Source organism: Lissotriton vulgaris, chromosome 8 (genome assembly GCF_964263255.1).
Source record: "Lissotriton vulgaris chromosome 8, aLisVul1.2, whole genome shotgun sequence".
In the NCBI taxonomy this organism is placed as follows: Eukaryota; Metazoa; Chordata; class Amphibia; order Caudata; family Salamandridae; genus Lissotriton; species Lissotriton vulgaris.
Genome location: NC_141696.1, coordinates 180,598,949 through 180,618,944, shown reverse-complemented (window position 1 = coordinate 180,618,944; position 19,996 = coordinate 180,598,949).

Here is a 19,996-nt window from a genome sequence, read left to right as displayed (position 1 = left end):
TGTATGTATATTCACTGAAAAAACAGGTTGACCCTCCTGTTTCCTTCAGGAGGGAGGTTTTCGAAGGCCCACCATATTTCTCCACCACTCTGCAAAAAGCTCCTCTTGGCGCACTACTAATTGGGCACGGAATCCCCTCAGTGGCATAGCACGGGGCGTCTGCCCCCAGAGGCACGAGTTTTGGAAGCAACTCCACTCCCTCCTTCCCCCCGCTCTTACATGCGTTTGCAGTGGGGGCGGCAAACACAGAATTTATTGGCTGAACCCCCTGCTCTTAAGCATGGCTGCGGGTAGCAAAGGCAGGTACCACCACAGGCGGCAGAGTGCCTACCTACGCCAAAGAGTCCCCTTGGCTTTTGAGGGTCCTTGTGGACCAACTAGCACTCCTGTTGCCTCCAGTAAGACCCACACAGCTGGATTGCTTAGAGGTTGTCATAGGCTACAGCCCCTCCCTCCACCACGCTGCAAATGCACCTCCTAGCACACATCTGCTTAGGGGAAGAAGTCCACTTTTATCCTGTGGCCCTCTGGAGGCAAGGGTACCTCATCCCCCACCAGCAGTGCATCAAGAGGCGCTTTTGTAGAGTGGTGGAGAAAGGGGTTGTGGCCCGACCACCTCTCAATAATCCCACTCTGTGGGGCTTACTGGAGGTAACAGGAGGTCTTGCTGGCCCCTAAGGGCCTTCAACAGCCATGGAGACTTCATGACACAACCAGCGGCACTCCAGAAGGCGTGTTCGCAGAGTGGTGGAGTAAGGGGGCGGGCCGCTGGTGAGTTGTAGCTTTTTTTTTCTTATATAAAAAAACAAAGGGAGGCGGGGTCTCTGGCTCACCTCCCAGGCCTATTACAGTACCAAGGACCTTATCCCCTGGGGCTCTGCCTTTTCCTTATATAATTAAAAGGGATGCGGCCACGTGGCCACCCTCCTGGGACATTATCTGGCCAGGGACCCCCATCACCTGGGTCCTGCCCCTTTTTAAAATAAAAAATAAATAAACCAGGAAGGAGGGCCATGCGGTCCCCTCCTCAGGCCGATTTTCACCCGTTAGATTCATCATCCCCCAGGGCCTGGCCTTTAAAAAAGTTTTTTATAATAAGGGGATGAGGCCCCTGGGTCATTCTCTGGCCGGGGACCCCCATCCCCTGGGTCCTGCCCCTTTTTTTAATTAAAAGAAAAAATAAACCAGGTAGGAGGTCGTGCAGCCCCCTCCTCAGGCCGATATCCGCCCCACGATTTATCATCCCACAGGGCCTGGCCTTTAAAAAAGTTTTTATAATAAGGGTATGAGGCCCACATTGCCACTCTCCCTGGGCCAATGTCAGCCCCAGGGACTCCAACCCCCGGGCCTGGCCACTTCATTAGGGACCGCGGGTGGCCTCAAGGCCCCTGTGGTCCTTGCTGACTCCCCGCCTCCTGCGGGAGCTGGCATTGCTTTGAGACTCACGGAGCTGCTATCATGCAGCTACCTGGATCACAAAGTAATAGGTCTGTTTCCCTGCTCGCTTGGCATCGAAACAGACATGCTCTTCTTTCAGCAAGCGAGAGCATTTTATGCTCTCGCTTGCTGAAAGCAGAGTGTTTTCTATGGCACTAAAGCCGTTAGAATATTCCACCCAATGAGAGGAGAGTATTTTAATTGAAGATAAGGCCTCCAGTGAGATGCAGGGAGTTTATTACCCCTTGTGCCTGCAAGACTTCAGAGACTTTCACTGCTGTTGCTGTGTGTGTCTGGCTTCCAGGCTCATTGGACTCTGTCAAACTCCCATCATTTGGCAGAGGAGAGTGAGACAGAACTTGAGCAGAATGGAATGGGGTGGAAAGGCTTGCTGTATGCCCTGCTGCACAGGCTCTGCCTCACACTTTATTTTGCCGAATCCACATCTTCCGTAGTGGTAGTGGAAAGAGAGAGGCAGAGATTGTGGATTAGGTCATTCTAAAAAAGCATCTGGCCTATGACAGCCTATATATGTGGTTGTTGTTCTGTTGTCTTCAATAGAGCACACAACACTCCAACATACTAATATGGAAACCATTACTTTTGTAAATGCTTTCAACATCTCATTGAAATAAAATGTAGTACTCATACATGAAAGGTGACCCATAGTGACAGTTTCCCACACACTTCCACCAGTATTTGAACCTCTTTTCATTGTTGCCTACAAAAATGGCAAGTCTTTAAGAGCATTTTGGTCAAACATGATGATGCTTTACAATATGTTAAAAACATGCAGTGGATCAGTGAACTGGTAACTAAAAGGGAATTCAGAGGGGTACTAAATTGACATCATCCACGCACACTACATTAATACAAACAAGACCCTATTTACACAAACACCTTTCTTGTGTGCAAGCTGCGGCTCAGGATCCCACACTACAACCAGGTGAAAAGGATTAGAGAATACAGTTTGCACATCAACCATGTTGATTCATTCTGCATTTGTCTAATAGCTTGTGGTAGCTTTTTGGTAGACATCAATGTAAAAGGAGACACCTCCAGGGAACTAGCATTGCTTACACTGAAATTAAGAATTCAGCACTGTGAAGTTCCTTGTGATGGGCAGGAGGGTGATTAGTGAGGCGGTGTATGTCAGTGGATAAAGTGTCCCAGCTGGTTTCTTATCTCATTGTTCCAGACTAACTACATTCAGTAGAACCCCTTTCCTTGCTGTGTCAGCCCAAGTAGGTTTGCTCTGATCTAAAATACTGTGCAGAATGTTCACTTAACATTTGGTGTCTGAGTCCTCTAATAGTGTGAACATGCTGGAATATTCATATTAAAATGTAAAAATGCATCTAAAGTGGTGTTTATTCTTTATTTGTTGTCAACTAGCTCATGATTAAAAGCACATTTGCTTCTCCATGCACTGGTTAATAAAAGGCCATCATGTTTCACTGCCTGGTACTTCTGGCTGCTTCTTCAGGGTTAGAGGGTCTCAGGCAGTTTATCCTAGGTCTCTATTCCTGAAACCTGTTCCCCCCAACTGTCAGGCATGTCAGTGGGAAAATAGCCCATATAAACAAATTTGTTGAAAATTAACCCAGTGCTTTGTATCCTGTCACTGAATTTGAATTTGAATTTTTAAGAATTTGTAGAGCGCACGTACACTATGCAGTTTCTTGGCGCTGGGGTTTTTTTACTGAGCACGAAGGTCACAACGGGCTAGGGGCTAAAAAGCTTGCTGAAACAGAAAGGTTTTAAGGGCCTTGCGAAGCTCCATATAGGAGGAGGAAAATCTGAGCTCACACTGAGCTGTGTGGAGGATGGTCCCCTGGTTGCTGCAGATTGCTGTGTGCCATCGTGCTGTCCGTATCTACTCTGAGTATGAGGTCCTACAATTTGAAGCTGCATCCTCGTGTTAGTAAAGCCTGAATGTTACATGTCCTATAATTGTGCCAGATGTAACATTCTGATTACTACTAATACGTTATTGCAGAGTGAACACCACATTGAATGATCAAATCCATGAAAACAATACTTGTTTCAACAGTTTTTAATCAGAAAGATATGTGTCTCTATTGTATTGACAAGAGCAGCCACAAATGTAAGCTGTGCATATCTGTGCAGAACAGTAAAATCAAGATGCATGACATGCTAACTACAGTATGACACGTAAACTACTTTAATTCATCATTTTGTAAGTGGAACTTGTAATTCTGTTTGTACTTACCTCCCCCGGCATTACCGAAACTTATTATTTTGTCATTACTGACTTACAGGTTTATTACGTTTTAGTCCCCTATAGGACCATAGGAAATAAAGCATACCATGGATATTGGTGTTACAGCATGAATGTGGACATGGGAGATCGTAATTCTGAGCCTTTTTCCAGGGCCAGTCATCAAGATCCTTCCTGGAACTCAATGTCCTATTTCTGGAAGCACTATTCATTCGTAAATTGTAAAGACTTTAAAACATCAGAGAAGAAGGTATATTTGACTCTGAAGACCATGTAAGGTACATATACTGATGTTGATGATTGACCTGATGTCAGGCATCTCTTTAGGAGGGAGCCTTGCCAATATCATTATCAATACTAAAATTGACTATGTCACTAGGAGGATGGATGACATGAAACAAAGGCTGGATAGGCAGCAGGAGAAAAGTGACATGGCTATGTCGCATTTCAGATGGAGAAGTTGACACAGCTACTCAGACAAAAGGGCAAAAACAACTGCATGCTGAGATAGACGGTGTTAAATTTAGGCTGGAAGATCTAGAGGCTGGCTCTCGCAAGACCAATGTACAAATAGCTGGACTGGCTGAGTCTAGAGCAATGGGCAAAGTCGAGGACTACATCAAAAAAATGTTGTGTGAACTATTTGGCAAAGCCTCTTTCTCACAGATACCTGCTGTGGAGCAAGCACATTGCACCCTTGGCGCCAAGCCTATCCAGGCTGCCCGACCCAGGCTGATTGTGGCAATTTTTCTCATCTATAGAGATCATGATTCAGCACTACAATTGGCCTTTACACAGTGGCATAGTTAGACCTATTGGCGTCTGTGGCCCTAGCTGTGTTTTGCTGCCCCGCAATGGCCGCATTTAATAGCAAGGGGGGGGGGGGCGGACTGCCACCCCGAAAACTCATGCCGGCTGGTGTGGTATGCCTCCTTCTTGCTGCGCCACAACCTTTAGAAATGGTACAGTTGAAAATCAAGAACAAATATTAGCATTCTACCTGGATTTCAGTCAAACCATTCAAGATGTGAGGAGGAACTTTGCTACAGCAAGGAAAAGGTTGAGAGATCTTTACATAAGCTACTCAATGTTGTATACGGCCAATCTAAAATTTGAATTAAATGGTACATCACACTTTTTATCTATCCAAAAGAAGCTGAATAACATGTGCGGAATCTTCATTAACCCGGTAAGGGGAAAAGGGGAATGTCCCTCTGGTTTCCTCTCAATTTCAGATGTGGAATACAGTCCATTAAGGCCTTTGCAGATTAGACTCTCTTGTGCACAGCCCAATAATGGTTTAAATGCAGGTCCTTCGTGTTGTGAATGAATACTCAGTAGTCAACTTCGACATATGCTGGTCAAAATGGTATTGTTTACTGCTTGTTACTAATTCTTGGGTGATAGGTAACGATTACATATATTGCTTTCACTATTGGCATGTTGGGGTTTTCATGATGCAGTACTCTGGCTAACCTCAGCACAAGTGCCAGGGTTAGATGTCTGTATTTGTTACCCATACCTTTGCCATTGAAATGGTTTGATTATTGTGTGTTTAAGTGTAAATTCATCAAGATGATCAGTACTCCATGAGGGAGGGCGGAGGGAAAGAGAGAGAGTTTAGCTACACGCAACTGTCAATCAATATTGCATGCTGTACTAAATGCACACACATGCTGAGCACAGCCACTGGTCACACACATTATTAGGTTAACAGCTGGTGCCACCATGGTATGACAGGCTAAGTTGAGATAATATTCCTTACATGGAATGTCAGAGGGATCAACAACCATCATAAGACCAGGCAGACAGTTGATGGCTTACATAGATAGGCAAAAAGTGGATTTAGTGCTCCTGAAGTAATGACACATATCCCCTAAAGTTCCTTCCTGCTTTGTCCAGAGACGGGCCTCATATAAGTAGTTTTCAGCATACTCTACTTCTTTCAGAGTGGTTGCAGTTATGGTCAGGAGAGACACACATTTCCGACCAGAGATGACAGGGCACTCTGCACCATAGTACTGGGCTGACTTGCAGGTGTGCAAGTAGCTATAGTAGAGCAATTGTGATGACCCAGAGGGCTTCAAATGTGTTCAGCAAAAGCTTAGGGTCTGTCCCCATGTTAAATAATTTGCAAAGGTGATTTTAGTCTTGTGCTGAACCCTGTTCTAGATGACTCCAAAACTTGCCCTACTAGACACAAACAATTGCACACTCTGTGGCACACTTTATGGATGAGTTTGGGCTTATAGACCGCTTCCCTACAACTCCCTGAATAACTTATATACACACAGTTCTCCCCAGTGCATGGAATAGAATTGTGAATAGACTTCTGGGTGGGTACAAGAGATGTTAGCCGGCAGACTAACAAAAGTGATCACTTGGCCTGTACACTCTCAGATGATTTACTGGTTCTCCTCCAGTTGGTCTCCCCAACTGGTCGAATATAGTAGGGTTATGGAGCTGCAGCCAACAGTGTTCTTGGATCTAGTTTTTTAGAAGAGATACACAGAGCTATACAACAAAATATTCAGGATAGTCAGTGTTCAGTACGGACATATGCTATGCTGTGGAAGGCATCCAAAGTGATTATCAGGGGTGAATGCATCACAAAGGGCTTTCTCATGGCATTACAAGGCACTGTAGCAAAACTCAAAGCTGACATTGGTTGGCTATAAAAGACACAGGTTTTAATGCCTGAGACATTTGTTCCCCTAATACGTACTGCTAGGAGGATTGATTTCTGTGTTGCTGCCGGCAGAGAAGTCACATTCATTGGCGCACTTTGGTGAGAATATTCCACCCAGCATGGTCTGCTGCAAACATCCTTAAAATAGACACAGCTGACAGGGGTGAAAACTATGATTTCAAGGATATACCTCATACATTCCCATAATGCTACCTAGTTTTAAATACAGCTATAGCACATGTAGACCTCCTGGATGTTAACAAGTATCTTTAAGGATTGAGTCTCTCATGGCTGGCAATAGAACAGATGTTTCATCTTTGTGCCTGGCGTACCACAGGCGAAATGACAAAATTCATAATGTCTCGGGAGAATGTCTTGGCTCCTGGTAGTGATGGCCTGTTGGCTGAATTTTACAAGATCCATGCTAACAAGCTAGTTCCTCACTTGCTGGAAGCATAAAATGAATCTTACAGAGCGAGTTGCCTCCCACTCTTAGGGCGGCCATATTTATTACACTCCTGAAATGCCCCTAGCATAATGTGATTTCTATAGTTCACTTTCATTGCAAAATGTGGATATCGAAAAACTGGCTAACTTATTGACAAATATCATTCTCCTGCTCCGCCCCTGTTTGGTCTGATCATTCCAAAACAACTTTAGCCCAGAAGGATCCCGAATTAATAATTTAGCACTCGCTTTTTGTTAACTCATTAGATGGACCCCAACATTTAAGCTGTTGCGTCTTTTTTAGATGTAGATAAAGCCTTTGATTCAATTAATTGCCCTGTTTTACTCACCGATATAGAACATGTGAAAATGGGGGAAAAATGAGCTGCTCTACAGCAATCTAGTTGCTAGGACAAGAGCAAATGGACAGCTGTTAGATCATAATCATTGGCAGGGTAATGCAACGGGATTGCCCTCTGTAGCCCATATATTTGCACATGTTGTTCAACCATTGTCCAGCATGGATAACTCTTTGTCTACACAGGATGGCTTGAAGGGGTCCGCGAACACGGTGGCATATGCGTAGGACAGTTCCAAGCTGTCCTTGCACCCATAGGGGAACCACTGACACCCATCCCGTGGGCTGCTCCTCTAAATCTCCCCCTTCAGAGATGGCAGCGGAAGCTAAAAAAATCACATTTTACAGCGGGGAATCCTGGGTGGTAGGACATTTGTGCCTATGCGGTGATTCCACACAAAAATGGGACAAAAATGTGACCTTTTAATAAAATGTGAGCTTTGCAGGGGACTCTGGGTAAGAAAATGTTGGGGGATCCATGCAAAGTACACCTCCCTGGACTTGCCTAGGTGTCTAGTTTTCAGAAATGTCTGGGTTTGGTAGGTTTCCCAAGATGGCTGCTGAGCCCGGTACCATAGACCAGGTGCCCGGTGCAAAACCAGCTTGTTTTGTGATCGATAATTTTGATGTTTCCACAAAACGTTTTGGGCCCTTCCCTGTAGCGGGCACTTGGCCCACCCACACAAGTGAGGTAGCATTTTTAGTGGTAGACTTTGGGAAATGCCGGGTGGATGGAAATGTGTGGCTCCCCACAGATTCCAGAACTTTCCATCCCAGAAATATGAGGAAAAAGTGTTTTATTTTGTCCATATTTGAGGTTTAAAAGGTATTTTGGGTGATCAAATATAGGGAAAACTATGCAACTCAGCCCATCCTGAATAGTGCTATGTGTCTATTCTAAATAAATGTACAGGTTATCTAGGTTTCCCTAGGTGCCAGCTGAGCTAAGGTCCAAAATCTAGAGAAACCCTCATTGGAAAAATGTTCAATTGTTGGTGAAAAATGTGCTGCCCCCATGTTGTGTTTTGGGCCGTTTCCTGTAGGGGGGACAAGGTCTAAACTCACAAGGGAGGTAGCTTTCTTATCCTGTGGCCTAGGGGAAAGCTGGGTGGTAGGAAGTTTGTGGCTGCCTGCAATATTCCAGGACCTTTCCTCATTGAAACACAAGGAAAATGTGTTTTTAAGCAAAATGTGAGCTTTTCAGGGGATCCTGGGTAAGAAAACATGGTGAGATCCATGCAAGTCAGCCCACTCTAGATACTTCTAGGTATCTAGTTTCCAGAAATGTACAGATTGGCTAGGTTCCTATAGGTGTCAGTTGAGCTAGGGTTCAAAATCTAGAGCAACCAACCTTGAAAATAAAGGTTCCGTTTTTGGTGGAAAAATTAGATGCAACCATGTTGTGTTTTGGTCCCTTTCCTGTCGCGAGCATTAGGCCTACCGACAAAAATTAGGTATCATGTTTATCAGGAGCAGTGGGAGAACGCCAGGTGAATGGAAGTTTGTGACTTCCCACAGATTCCAGAATTTTCCATCAGAGAATTGTGAGGAAAATGTGTTTTTTTGTCAAACTTCGAGGTTTGCAAGGGATTCTGGGTAAAAAATGTGATGAGAGCCACACAAGTCAGCCCGCTCTGGATACCCCTAAATGTCTAGTTTTCAAACATACACAGTTTGGCTAGGTTTCCATAGGTGCCGGCTGAACTAAGGTTCAAAATATAGAGCTACCCACATTGGAAAAAAGGCTCTGTTTCCGGTGGAAAAATGTAATGCATCCATGTTGCGTTTGGGTCGTTTCCTGTCACGGGCATTAGGTCTACCCAAACAAGTGAGGTACCAATTTTATAGGGAGACTAGGAAGAATGCCAGATGAATGGAAGTTTGTGACTCCACACAGATTGCAGAACTTTCCATCAAAGAAATGTGAGTGAAATGTTTTTTTAGTTACAAGTTTATAGGTTTCCCTAGGTGCTGGATGAGCTAGGGACAAAAATCCACGGCTGAGCAAAGGAAGGGTCAGGGTTCAGTGGAAAAATGTGATGTGTCCATGTTATATTTTGGGCCGTTTCCAACAGATTAATAGAATAAGTGTTATTACCAATTGTCTTTCTATGCCTTTGCACCTTCCAAATGTAAGACATTGTATAAGAAAGAATTAATTTTGAGATATGCACACTCATTTCTACCACTAACTGGAAGGAGGTTAAAAGCACAAAAATAGGAAAAATGGGCTACATCTCAGTAAAATGCCAAAACTGTGTTGAAAAATGTGGTTTTGTGATTAAAGTCTGCATGTTATTCAAAGCGGGGAAGATTGTGATTTTAGCATCTCAAACTCTTCGTTGATGACATTTGCATGGAAAAAATAAACTTTCTTCTGCAGCACTTCTTCCCCATTGTTCCCACGAAACCCAAAATGTAGCTTCATTTTGGCTAATTTCTTGGTCCCCCTCCAGGGAATTCACAAACTCTGGGTACCTTTATGATCCCCAGGATTTTGGAAAAATAGTACACAAATTCGGCATGGATACTTTATGTGGACAGAATGTCATGTGGGCACAAGTGGGACCTACTTTAAATAGCCCAAAAAAGGCTTACCACCATTATACGAGAAGGCCTAGCAGTGAAGAGGTTAAAAAATTCCCCTATACCAGAGGTATACATTTTAGACTTCATACAGCACTTATGGAAAGGGGCGACCACTCGGTCCCCCCGAACGTATGGCAGAGTACCACGATCCCCCCGGGAAGCCATCTTGGGCGGGAGGCGAGTCTCAGCTGGTATGCCCGAAGCGGCGTAGCCGGGGCGCGCCTTTTCCCGCCCTAGAGTGGGTTGGCCTAGACACTGACGCGGCTGGCCACGCCCTTGGGGCAGGCAGGGGCGGGTTTACGCCCGCCCTGAAGACGGATAAAAGGAGAAGCAAGATCAGAAGGCATCCTCTTGTTCCTGTGCTCTGAAGCTGCACCTCCTCGCTGCACGTGAGCTCGAGACGGAACGAAGAGCCAATTTTGAGCGTTGTAATCGTTCTTGTTTGTTTTCCAGATACTCTGTTGGAGAATGCCGAAGAAGGCGGGAAAACGCATGACTACTGACCAGATGCTGCGCGTTCTCATGAAAGAGATGACCGAACTAAAGAGGCGAATGGATGAAAACGAGGAAGGGGGACCGAAACGTCCTTTGGCGGGAGCAGCCCCGGGAGGGAAAAACAAGAGGCCCAGGAGAGGAACAGCTGGGGAAGACATCCCGGGTCCCAGTACCCCGCTAGAGGCACCCACTCCCGTGCCGGAGGAAGGGAATCCGATTCCCGTTGTGGTCACCCCCGTGTCCGGGGAAGATATGCCGCCCGAGCTGGCAGCACAATTAGCAGCGTGGTTGAGTAAAGGTAGCGAGGGCGCCACGGCTGTCGACGCACAGGTGCTGATGAAGCAACTGCGGGAGTCACGGGAAGCAGCGAAGGTGTCCACGCCGGCTGCAGCTTAGAGAATCCACAGGGGACGGGTTCAGTAGCAGAGACAGCGTCCGGTTCAGGTAAGCGGCCATTGCCGATTGCGAGGGATGAGTCAGCACCCTCTCGTAGGGAAAAGTTGGGTCAGCATGTTCCTTTGGCTATTAAAGAGAAGATATGGGCAGGGGAGTACGTAAACATCTTCTCGTTGCTTACTGATCACTATGAGATGGAGCATGTTAAGGGCCAGAAGGATCTCATGCATCCGAGTGTTTGGCGCGCAAAAAAGGCCGCCTTTAAGGTAAATGAAAACATTGGCAATTGGGGCAAAGCGTGGGGTTTTTTTACATCGATCTTGGGGGAGCGAAGGCCCGATCTGTTACCCGAATTGCCGATTTATCAGTCGCGAATCATGGGGTACTCGGTATCACACGAGGGTAATCATTGGTTCTGCTATGATAACCTGTTTAGGAAGGCTAAAGAACATGATAAAAACTTAACGTGGGATTGTTATGATTCTGTGTCATGGTCCAAAATGGAGGATACTGGTATGTTAAAATTGCCATTAGTAGGGAGTAACGTTGGCGAATCCTCCCGCCAGTATGCGGGGACGCCCTTTCGATCAGGTGCGGGTACCGACAATTACTCGAGGCCTGCCGGCAATACAGGAAAAAGGGGGGTTTGTTGGAACTTCAACAGGGGTAAATGTACTAGGCCCCAGGGATCGTGCAAATTTAGACACGAATGTAGTGGGTGTGGGCAATCATCCCATCCTGAGTCCACGTGCAGAGCCAAAACGGGTGATAACGGGGGTAGAGGAGGCGCCAAACAGGTCTAACATAGTCCGAGGGGCGCCTTTACCTACCCCGATTGATACCTTGGCAATGATTCCTTGGCTCAATGAATACCCGGATCGTACTTCTGCTGGGGTGTTGCGGAACGGGTTTTCTTATGGTTTCCGCATCCCAGTGGGGGACTTTCAAGGTGTAGAGAAATGTAAAAATCAGCTATCGGTCTTCCAGCATACGACCGTGGTACAGGATAAGATCAGGAAAGAGGTTACTCGAGGTTGAGTCGCCGGTCCGTTTAGTGTACCACCGGTTCTTAACTTTGTTTGTTCCCCTTTAGGTGTGGTCCCAAAGAAGGACCCGGGTGAGTTTCGGCTGATACATAATTTATCAGCCCCACGTGGTCTTTCCGTAAACGAAGCGATAGACCCGGAAGTGTGTTCGGTGCGGTACGCATCTTTCGATGAGGCCGTAGCCATTTTGAATCGCCTGGGGCCCGGGGCGCTGATGGCAAAATCTGATATCGAGTCAGCGTTCCGGTTGCTCCCGGTACATCCAGACGATCAGCGTCTCCTAGGTTTCATGTTTCAGGGTCATTATTACATGGATAGGTGTATGCCGATGGGGTGCTCTATATCTTGTGCCTATTTCGAAAAATTCAGTAGTTTTCTACAATGGGTCTTCACAAGGAAGACGGGTTTCCAAAATGTGATGCATTACCTTGATGATTTTTTGTTCCTGGGGGCAGCCGGGGATCCGGAATGTGGGCAGGCTTTGGCGCAGTTTTGTGTCTTGATGAATCAGTTTGGCGTGCCATTGGCACCAGGTAAGACTGTGGGGCCTTCCACTTGCCGCGATCATATTCTTTCGCAGGTGGTCTGAGCTGAAAGCAAATTGAGAAAATTGGCCTCTGACCAAAGGGATTGCTCACTTGCCTGGCAAACTGAACAGGTGCAGGTTCTTGAGAATCCAGTATGCCTGAGACATAGACATAATAATCACATAAAACAATGGGAAATGTATGGTCTCCACAATCGGGTGAGTTTAAAAATAGATAAAGCTCATTTGTCTATTGCCATCAGAATTGCCCTCATGAAGATGGTTGTAGTACCAGAGCTTCTTTATCTATTTCGGAATATATTGATTCCATTCATTAGGGTTCTTTGGGCAATTAAGGACACTGATGATTAAGCTGGCAATAGGTGGGAACCAAGCATGGATTGCTCTCCATATACTCCAACTACCATACTAAAGAGGGTGTTTTGCTGCACCAAACTTTTAAATCTAATATTTGGTTCCACAGGAGCAGCTTGCCCATTACTGGTTGCATGGACATAGGAAAGTCCACATTGTTGTCTGGAGGCTGGTTTGGATGTGCTGGGTCCTCCTAGTTTGGCTCAGCTGTGATCACCTAGTAGAGTCTGCTTAGAAGTATGCGCATGCAGATGCACGGTTTAGGCCTAGGACAGGCTTGCTAGGTTGATTGCGTTAGAGACACTATACTCACCAGTAATTCCAGTGGCTGATAATCCCAATATGGCTTTGATAAAAAAGGGTCCAAAACCTCAACTAAAACATATGAAGTTACATGCTTTGAGGGAACTTTAAACTGATCATATTTTGAATTCCTTTGAGGAGAAATTAAGAGGTGCATAATTGAATTTGATTGATGTAATGACGTTATGACTGGCTCAAATACCTATTTGGTCTACACTATAGTTGTCTCCCAAATTAACTTGACAAATAGTCACTGCTTACAATGCTTTCGTTGAACCCTAGTCCCAGTAAGAGGTAAAAAAAAAAATTATATTAATGTGATTGGTGAAGTCACTAAAGAAGATGTATATACTAAAAGCAAGTGAGAAAAGGACCATGAAATATCAAATGCACAGTAGTGGAACTGCTGTTGACATACAAAGGAGGAGTTAACAAACAGGAGATTTTGTCTAAGGGTTGGCGAATGTTTCATTCTGCTTGCAGAATCAGTAGATTTTGGCATCTCTACATTACTCTTGGAACACAGAGTTCTGACCAAATTGTACCAATCACTATGTGTCAGATTTTTCTCATGAGGCTCCAGAAATGCTAGTGTGAATGAGATTTGGCATCCTCTAGTGCCATTTTCCAATGGTCGTGGTCAGAGGGCTGCTTCTTGAGTAGATTTGCTGCTGTACTAGTGGATTTTCTACTCAAGCAACAGCAAAGTCATGTTGACATGCAGCATTCACATGGCATGGTGCTATTTGAACTGATTTTCCAGCATCGCTTGCACTACTGCCACTAAATTGCAGTGCGAGCAGAGCAGCATAGATATTTTCCACCCCTAATTTTGACTAATCCACTCTAAAACATTATATCACACATATTATACAACTGTCAGTTTGGTGCAGTTTTAATTGGCTTATTCTACAGATTGATGGCCCTCTGGAGCTTGGGTATTTATTTTGGATGGAGGCGATCAATGTGCGGAAGGAAATGGAGTACTGTAATTTGGTTGTGTCACTATTGTGTTGATGGCTTTGTTTGGGAACTGCAAATTGGTTGCTTTCGGAACACAATGACCTGGAGATGAGACAAAAAGCCTAGTAAGGACTGGTTGGCTCAAAGACCTTGCTCCATGTCAGAAACTGTCAGGCACTCGTCAGTATATAATCCTGGAGCAGCGAGGCAGAAAGTTGGGATGCTAGTTTCCAACTCCTCCCCTCTCCTGAACTAGATGTCTTTTGCTATTGATACACAGCTGGGGCTGCGGTGGGAGAGGGGGTTAAAAATGGGATGGAGAAAGAAAGAGCGTACAAGGTTAGCATTGTAACTGTTATCCATCCCTCTGTGAGTTGTATGATTGCTCTGGACTGATAGTCTGCAATATAAACAAGGGCTTTAGATGTTGTATCATAACTCTACATATTCACTCCCTATCCGGTGGGCCTTATGTGTATGTGTCTGTACATGGATGGTCCCACTTTCCCACCTTTGATGTATTCTCTTCCTTGGTTCATTCAGCGTTTTCTATGGTTGCTTTAAATAAATAAATAAATAAATGCACATAAGTAAGTTCACTCACAGACAGTTACACTCATATAATCATCACAGTTGTAAGTTATATTACATACCAGGCCTTTTAGAGCGTCCTAATTGATAATGAATTGGTGCTGCTAAGTCACTTGTATAAGTATTGTTTTGAGTTAAGTGCTAAGCATTCCAACGCTAGGGCGTTACTGCCAAAGAAGGATATCCATAATGCAGAGCTTTCCGAAGTGTGTGTCCCGACACGGTACTGTGTCATCTGCAAATGGTGGGTGTGTCGCGGGATGACACCGGTATTAACGGGCACTTAGCACATAACTACTGGTAATTAAGAGGCATTCGTTTGAAAGCTTTGTTCTCACTATGCCTCATATATTGCATAAGGTCTCCCAGTAAATGGTCTTTTAAAGACCGGCGAAGTACTCAGGTGCGGCTGTGTGTGTACCCAGGAAGCTGGGGTGAGGTGACAGACAGAGGGAGACAGACAGAGGGAGATAGAGGGAGGAAGACAGAGGGAAGTCGTCATAAAGTGAGAATAAGCCCAGGGTGCAGAGTAGCAGCAACATGAAGGCAGAAGGGTCCTGGATGCAGTGGAGGAGCAGAGGCAACCTCCTCCACGTAAGGGATCCAACAGAAAGCAGTTTTCCAGAATACGGACGTGGCTTAAAAAGCACCTGCACCCAAGATGGCTGCTTGCTCTCACAAGATTAGCTACTCTTGCGAGCACAATATCCTGCATGCCACCCTTTTAACAGGAGGTAGGCAGTGTGCGGAACACTGCACTTAGATCAGTCTTTAGGCACATTCCCGGAAAGTTAAACCCCATCAAAGGGATTCATTTTATTTACAATGTGAGCACTCTGGTTTTCCAGCTAGGAGTGGTTAATATTTTTTGACTTCCTTGGGGCCTTGTACTGTTCCATGATGAACTGGGACCTTGAGCACTGGGGTTGGCAGGCTCGGCAGGAACACTCTGAGGACTTATTATGGTGCTACTCATAACCAAGAGACATCTGAGGATCCTTACAGGCTCGCTGAACGTTGCTGAATCACTATATCACTCAGTTGTAATGTAGATCAGGCCATGTATTACAGTGAACTGTATAAGCGTTGTTGACACCAGTGTCATAGGAAGGGGGTGTGGTGGGTGCGGGCCGCCCGGGATGTCATCCCTGAGGGGAGTAAAAACATGTCACTGAGCGGGGTGACAAAATGGCAAAATTCTGTTCCCCCTTCAGTGTGTCACCATCGAAGGGTGGCAATCCATTGATTCGCCAGCACCCCCCCCCTTCAAGGAGTCCTGCCACGGGGGGGGGGGGGCAAAGGCAGGTACCACCCTGGGCTGTCTCAGATCTAGCTACCCCCCATGGTTGTTGCTGTATTGCAGCTAACTGTCATGTGTGTTGGATGCTCGGAATGATGTATTAGAAATGTGCAAATGACATTGTATAATGGAATGCTACAGTAGTTGCTGTTATGCTTTTTTTATGTTTTGCTATTTCTGGAAAATGAAAATAAAGTTGTTTTTTTGTTTTTTAAAAGAAACGTGCAAAGAGGGGACAGTTCTTTCAATTTGTGGTTATTCTATTAATATTCCATGGCTATATTACCTTATATTTCTATTTCAGATGTTTAAGGACCTAGTCACAAAGACATTTAAAAGTGTGTAAAGTAGTTTTACATGAGTACTACCTCGTGTACTCATAAATTCCTTTGGAGACACCCACATACTCGTCTACACCCCAGTGAGGAGCCAGGACTGTCTTTGAGTTGTTTTCTTCGCCTTATCCACCACTGAAAACAAACAAACACAATGAATGAGCTTGGTTTATATCCTGCTCTCAGCAAAGATGCATGTTTTTCTTCTATTTCCAGTGCTCCACCTTATCAAGACTCCTCTCTCCAATTTTCTTTCTCTATTGCACCCATCTCCTCCTTCCCTGCACTTCTGTCCCTTTCAAATGTGGCCCCCTTTTGCACAATATAGGTACTCCTCCCATTTCATGGTGATGTTCAATCATACCAACCCCTTTTTGTGTTCCACGTTTCAACAGTCCCCTAGAGTTTGTGTATCCTGTGCCCCCACAAATCATACCAAAATGTTTTTTTCTATTCCTCCTCTTCCATTCATGTTTAATCTGCCTGGAGACCTTTCCAGTTTCCACCGCCAGCACTCTGCTAACTTAGGGGCTGATTCTCAGAACTAATCTGAGACAAAATCCTAAACTTACTACTTTTGGTATATACAGAAGGCATTTAGTAGTAGGAAAGGTAGGATTCCTAACTTTAATACTACTTAACTAAGACAAAATCCTAACTTTACGACTTTAGGTATTCACAAAAGCGATTTAGTAGTAATAAAGTAAGGATTCCTAACTTTACTACTACTAAACGAAGAAACATCCAAACTTTACGACTTTCAGAATTCACAAAAGGGATAGTTGTATGTATGTGACCCCTCTTGCAGTATTAATAAAATCACATGCTCTGTGTCTAGTGTCTTACGCAGATGACACACAATTAGTAGTGTCACTCTCTTAGACGGTAGAAGCCACAGCAGAGCGCTTTAGAAACTGTCTCCTAGACGTTAAGAGCTGGATGAGTGAGAACTTTTTAAAACTCAATACTGAAAAACTGAAGTGATTGAGTTTGGTCAAAAACCTTCTATCTGGATTCACCTGTGGTGGCCCCCAGAAGCCGGAGCATGCCCAGTCCCGCCCATAAAGGTCAGGAACCTTGGTTTCATGATTGACAAGGAACTAAATTGTACAGCACAAATCAGTCAGGTTACATCAACATGCTTTTTTACAATCAAGGTTCTCCGGAAAATCTTGCCTTACCTTCCCTTCACTCTGCGAAAAACCGTGATGGGAGCTCTAGTAATGTCCCGTGTAGACTACTGCAATGCACTGTACCTAGGTACGGGAGAAAAACAGATCGCAAAGCTTCAGTCAATTCAAAATGCAGCAGCCAAAGTCTTACTGGACCTTCCTAAGCGCCACCCGACATCTCAGGTCATACGGCAACTTCATTGGCTCCCTGTCAGGCGTAGAGTCCAAATTAAGGCCCCCTGTCTGGTCCACAAATCTCTAAATGGAAGAGGTTCAGAGGACTTCACTAATTTAGTCCCTCGTTATGTGCCTTCTCGCACATTAAGATCTAGTAGTCAAGATCTTATCCGCTTGCCCAGAATAAGGAGAGTTCGTTGGGGTGGGAAATCCTTTTCCTACCAGGCAGCGAAACTGTGGAATACCATGCCCATCACGTTGCGATCTGACACGAACAGAACCAGTTTTAGGAAGGCGCTAAAAACTTGGCTCTTTTCTATGCCCTAATAGCTTTCTGACTTTTCTTCCATTCTACAGCGCCAAGACGCCTCGGCATAAGCGCGCTTTAAAAATAATTCAGTCAGTCAGTAAACAACATTTCTACTGCAGACAAAGCCAGATTCAAAGACACACACAGAAGAAGTTATTTTTGCGCCTTAATGAAGATGGTGATGGGAAAGCAACTTATTATTGGAGTGCAACTTATTATTGGAGTTACTGAAATGGGGCACAATTTATTCCTGTATTTTATTAAGTATTGTGGTTCATCCAAAGCAAACATTTTATGTTTATACATAACAAGGCAATTAATATAATGATGGGCTAATCTAGGAGCCTGGAGCTCAGAAGTCTCCCCTGATTTCCAGTGTCAAGTTGTTATCTTTAAAGAGCCAAAGGTACACTGCAAGGTAACTAAGCCAGCTATGGTAGAAGCCTGCCTTTTCAATCTGAGCATATTACAATATATCATTAAATGGCAACCTTCTATAAATGTGTTAACAAATTTCATTTTCATGAGGTTCCCTTGCTCACTTTGCCACTGGATTCAAGATAGCCTGGCTCATGAGGGTTATGAACCCAAAACTGGTCCCTCGATGCTTATTTCCAGTCCAGGGAAGAAATGGCTTGGCAGTTCGGGCTGGACTGTTCCCATGAGGTGCAGGGTCAGAATGATTTGCGTATGGCCATGTCTGAACTGGGGTGGTGGAGTGAGCTAAACAATGATGATGGATTATGGATTAAACCCAGATCAGTTTACTGGGGGTGAGTGTTTGATTTGCTCAAACGCTTGTCCATTATCCCCTTTGGTATCGCTTCATTCTTTTAAGCATGTATCTGTGTTCAATGGTTGGCTCCACCTTAATGTCAAGAACGGGTTGAACTTCTTGTCTTTACTTCTTCTGTCACAGATAAGGCCTGCTGCCTCATATCTCTATACCAACCTCCAGAATGTTTACTTAAAAACAAGGAGCAACCTGGAAAATCCCTTGATCCTTTGTAGTTGAAAAGGAAACCAGAAACAGAACAACAGGAAAAACTAGGAGTAAGGAGTGGAGTCAAATCTTCAGTAGGAAACAGTCAGAAAGTCGCTGTCTGAACAACGCGTTTTCTGACTAAGCCAGCTCAATCATGCTTAGCTTAAGCATGCATATGCCGTAACCAAGCATATGCGTGGTTAAGGTGGTGTGCGGTCTAGCAGCTAGAAGATGGGAGCAGGAAGTCGCTTTGTTGAGGTAAGTGGGGCTGGTGGTAGGTTTTAGGACTGGGGGGGGTGTGGGGTAGGTTTTAAGGCAGTGGAAGGGTTTGGGGTTATTTAAGGGACAGCGTGAGGTAGGTCAAGGTAGTATACGTAAAGGGGCAGGGTTTTAGGCCTTAGGGCAGGGGAGGGGAATGGGTAGATGGGGTTGTTTTTAGGGTGGGAGGTCAGGATAGGTTTTAAGGCAGTGGAAGAGGTTGGGGTAAATTAAGGGACAGCGCAGGGGCGGGGTAGTGTACGTAAAGGGGCAGGGTTTTATCCCTTAGGGTAGTGGGAGGGGAATGGGTGGGTGGGGCCGTTTTTAGTTCTTTGGGGGTTGGGGTAGTTTTTGGGCAGTGGAATGTGCTGTGCTGGTTTAAGGGAAAGCGGAGGTGGGTAGGGTGCGGTAGTGGTGACCTTAGCCACACATACCCCTTTACCATTCATGCCTATACCACAAGTGTTTATGGTAAAGGCAAGCATGGTAAAGGAATGCATGGTTAAGACACGTCTGTGGTTTGGGTCGCGTGGTATAAGCGCGTGTGGTTTAACCATGCGTGCTCCTATCATACAACCCTGTGACACACTACAGAGTGTTCCCAGCATGTTTGTTATCCTGAATTCACATGACCTAGAAGGATCTGTAAGATTTTCAAAGGAAGGAAGTGGTTTCACAGGAAGCACTAATCACATGACCTAGAAGAATCTGGCATGTTCTATGAAGAAGGAAGTGGTCACACAGCAGGGAATAGGAACCTATCTTGGATTGAAATGTAAGTGAACATCATGATGCAAATGAGCAATGACAGGTTTCAAACGAGCCAAAGAAGGATGGAGGTATTAAAAGTACAAATTCCTCAGCTAATTTCTGGGTGTAGCACATAATACTAGTCCATGCATAGTCGTGTTATCCCAGAGAAAGAGTAGGGCTCCGGTCAGTCAAATGTCTGACGCAGCACTATAGAACCATCTTTGATCAGTAATTCACAAACTCATTCTA